The following is a 4577-nucleotide window of genomic DNA, read 5'->3' as shown; positions in this document are numbered from 1 at the left end:
GGGCAGAAAGGGGGAGAGGGATCTGGGGCTCAGGAGTAGAGCCAGACTCGACTAGTGTTACCCCACCCTGTGCAGCCCTCCAATGCAAGGTGGGGCTTCCCTCCATATCAAACACCTGCAGAGACAAAAAGCATGAGAGAGCATGGAGCGGAGGAGTGAGAAAGGAGGAGGAAAAGGAATGACATAAGATGAGGGCAAGGGAGGAGAGAGTGAAAAAATATGGAATGGTGAAACCGGTGAGGAGGAGTGGAGACCCAGCGAGAAAGGAGGCAGGAGAGAGGAGGAGGAAATGAGGGAGGTGGGGTAAGGGCAGTGAAGGGAAGGAGTGGGTTGCGAGGAAGGGATGGGGTGGGGGAGTAAGAGGTGGGCGCAAGAGGAAGGGGCTGAAAGGAGAAAGAGACTGGCTTCGAAGCGGAAGAGGAGGACTGCCACGGAAGTTTTGGAGTCCCGGATTCTGAGGCTCTGCCGTGTCTCTGGGTACCACAAGCCGCCAGAGGTAAGATCTTTCTCCTCTGTTGGCGGGAGTGCAGAGAGGTCAAGCTGAGAAACTACGTACAGGTTCAAGGACGAAAGCCCGGCGGGAGTCTCGCCAGGGCTCCCTTGCTAAGTCTCGCCGGAGGACACGCCGGGGAGAAAGCCCCGCACTCCCGGTCGCAATCAGCGCAGACAAAGTGCACGGGCTTGGTGACCCGCGCTGGAGGCTGGCAGGGCGGAGTGAGGCCTGGCAACATTACAGTCCCCGCAGCCTCGAAACTCGGCACTCTTGATCTTCTACCTAGCACAGCCGCGTCTCTGCAGACTGTGGAGCCTGCGCCGTTGAGGTCGAGGTCCCGAGTTGCCGGCCTGGACCTGGCTCCTCTGAAGCATCACGCCTCCTGTTCCTGTGGCTGTGCACCCTGGTGCTCCACGACCACCTGGTGCCTAAGTCCTCTCCAGGTTGGGTCCCTAGCCTGTGTCCAGCAAGACCGGCAGTCCATGGCATCCCTTCCCACGCCCCACCTCGCCCACACACACCGCCACCACCCAGCCTCGCTCTCAAAAAAGAAAACATCACCGCAGAGTCAGGCAATCTGGGACTGTCTCCCGGGAAGTGGTAATTGTTGGATGCCCCCAGAGCTTCAGAGAATCAAGGGTGAGTTGGCGGCTAGGCCCTCGGATCCAATCGCCCAGTGATGGAGCAATGGTCCCTCTGCATCTTGGGAATCTCTCTTTCAGTGCCTACTGAAGACCTGGACCTCCAAGCTAGATGCAGGGAGGGCAAAATAAGGCGTTACTTAAGCGACAAGACTGCGGCAAATATTTCTTTCCAAGTGAGAAAGGTCTTTTTCGTTCTTGAACGGTTTGAAGTTAATCCCTCCAATGTGAACCCCAAGGAGATTTGAGAAAAAATTTCTTGTTCCGAGGCCAAAGTCCCATAGCTTGTGGTTGAGAGCGGAAAGCTTTGAGAAGAAGAGTTACAAAGTATCTCTGCTTTCTTGGAACATGATAACCACATTCCCCCATTCCCCCACCATTGAGGCAGAGATGTGCACAAAGCAAGCGCACAGTCTGGTTCAAGTGAATTAATTCACGGAAGACAGCAGCCACAGTTCTGAAGTCAGACTATATTTTTAAAAGTCAATAGACATTGAAATTTCACTACAGAAAGTTAAACTCACACACACAAAAAGGTAAGGAATGTATCCAGAATTCCAATTTAATCCCCGAGTTAAAACTTTACTGCACTCCCAAAGAACACATGCAAATAGTACAAGTAAATGTCTGTGTTTAGGCATCCTTTATTTAGGCATTTTTGTTTGGAAAAATGTTGAATTAATTTTCATTCAACAAAGTTAGTCTATCTGACTTGTGTGTTTTATTGGCAGAATAGAACTGGTTTTGGTGACAAAAGCTGTGTTTGCATTGTTATCTTAAAATTTTTTGGAGTGGGGCTGATACACATACATGTGGAAGGTCCTCTCCCTGAGAAATCGAAACTTACTTCCTCAGCAAGGGCCTGTAATTTAAAAAAACTACATGGATTACTGAAGCTGAACTGTTTTTCTCCCAGGGAAGGGAAGTGGTGTCTTATTTAGAAAATTTATACAAACACATGCAAAACAAGCTAAAATGCTCAAAGTGCCATTTAAAAATCTCTTACAAAATTACCAAAATGAAAATTTTCTTCTCAAGTAATTAGATCAGTTCAGTGCTTTCTGGGACTGACCTCCCTAGTTGATGTTTCTTGAAAAGTAGAAAATGTATTCACCCTTCTCACAAAAAATTATCTCCTCCAGATTGCTCAAAAGTTTTGGAGCCATGGCTTGCTAAAACACCAAACCAAAATACATGCACACATACACACCACTAACAACAACAAAATAACAAAAACCTATTTAGTACTGCCGCTAAGGGAGAAAACTTTTTTCTTTCGTTTTTATTTATTTTTATTTTTTGGTAAGATGCTGTTGAAAATTAAATTTCTAGGGGAGCAACAAAAAAAAAAAAAAGAAAAAATTCTGTGAAAAAATTCTCCTGAAATGTTGTTTTGGCTAGCTCAGTTCATCACAAAAAGTTTTCATGTTTTCATAGAAAATAATTTCAGACTTTGGTGCTACATTTAGATTAGAAAGCCGCCATAACTTGCAAAAATATTGTGGCTTTGGTTACACAATTAAATGGTTGTTTGAATAGTTGGATGGTAACAACACAAGCAGTGGCATATATAACTAAAATGATCAATTATCTACCTATATTTATATGTATATTGATGAAGCAATTTTTGTATAGAGAATAATAACTTATGGGAACACTTTACAGTTTCCAAAGAATGATCACATCTTTATTTGAAAATATATTTACTGTAACGATTAGCACGACTTTTCTCCAAAAAAGGCATAATTTTATCGTTATGCATCTATATAGCACTTCCTTCTCAGAATCCCCATCATTTTACTAGGATCTTTAATCATATATAGGAGGAGGGGTACTTGCATAAATGTATAAGCAGATACACTCGATTAAAATAAAATCAAACGCTTCCATGGATGCAATGATATTTACTTTATCTGACAGTAATTAGCTAAACAGTCTGAAACGAAAACCTATTATTAGTTGAGCGCAGCTCCAGGATTTTAAAGATCCTCTTTTCAGACAAGAGAATGCAAATGCCCCAGAACGAGATCGTAACTGGATACGCGTTGGAACCAGATTCCACATTCTGATAAGTGACTCCGGAGAACCCACCGCGGCTGGAGTGTAACTACGGCTCAGGCGCTGTCCTCCCGGACAGCGCGCGCACAGCTGGTGGCAGCGTACACTTGACGTGGTCCGGGCTGACGGCTGTGGGCACCGGAAAAGCTTGCTGCCCAAGTAGGATTGGCCTAGTGGAGGGAGATCCCTGCTGGGAAGCTCCGCTACGGAAGAACCAGATCCACCAAAAGGAGCCTGAACAACTAGGGCAGGGTAGTCGGAGAGGACCCTAGCTCCTGCTCAGAGCATAAAGCAAAGATCAGCTCTAGGTATCGGGTGGAAGTCTCCTGCACGCTAGATCAGCCATGCGCAGAGCTGGGTATAAGAGAAAACGGAGACAGGGCACAGAACCCGCCTGCTAGGCCTCTGCGCCTGGGGTCCCTATTCTTTGGATCCTCACGGGCCTCCAGCCCAACAGGTTTGAACTGAGTCCCTGGGCGGCCTGCTGAGGAGCAACCTAGCCAGGGGCCGCAGAAGAGAACCACTGAGGCCTGGCTCAAGGGTCCTTGGCGGGATAGTGCTAACAGCGGGTTTGGAGGAGAGCGGACATCGGGGGCTTGCGGGTGGGTAGGAGACAGCCTTCTGCATGCCCAGGGAGAAGGCAACCCGGTGGTTCCCGGCGGCAGCAGTGGGTGTGGGGCGTTCCTCGGCGTCCCCACACCCCCCAAGAAGGGGGTTTTTGGAGATGGGTTTAGAGAAGGCCTAGGAGCGAAGCGCTGTGGAGAAGAGAACGTAGCAAGGAGAAATGCATGCTTCGGGTGGAAACCGGGGAGAAATAGTTTCGGTAGCTTTTGTATTTTTCTTTTTTTCTGACTCTTGAAATCACATAAGAAAAGCACCCAAAGAGGCGAAAAAATTGAGGACCAGTGGAAAGCAAAAACATGCCCCGCGACAGTCTATCCCTGAGGAAGGGGGTTGGAGCAGTAAGGCTGGGGCGCAGCTTCCTTCTTTTACGCTCTCCTGCCACCGCGACGCACACACTCAAGGACCCCCGCCAGCCAGTGCCGCGCACTCACCCCCACCTCTTTCTCGATCTTTGCGCCCAAGTGCTTGAGATCCGCGGCAAAATCAGGCGCATTCTTCTCTCTGCAGCACCACAGCTGGGTTTGGAGACGCCAGCCCCGCCTGGGCCGTCTCATAATTCAAAGCAGAAGGGCACCAGGCTCCCCTATAACTGAGGGCTGGTCATCCCCTCACAAAGCCCTACCCACAGAGAGTCCCTACAACGCCCGCGGGCCGCTGCCGCCACCTAAGAACTCCCCTGCGCACGTGGGCCGCGCGGCATCCTAGCTCCCCGGGCGGCCCCCAAGGGCTGACTCCCCGCACCATTTCCGCTCCCTCCTGAA

This window comes from Pteropus alecto, unplaced genomic scaffold (assembly GCF_000325575.1).
Source record: "Pteropus alecto unplaced genomic scaffold, ASM32557v1 scaffold88, whole genome shotgun sequence".
Taxonomy (NCBI): Eukaryota; Metazoa; Chordata; class Mammalia; order Chiroptera; family Pteropodidae; genus Pteropus; species Pteropus alecto.
This window is presented reverse-complemented; position numbering follows the sequence as displayed.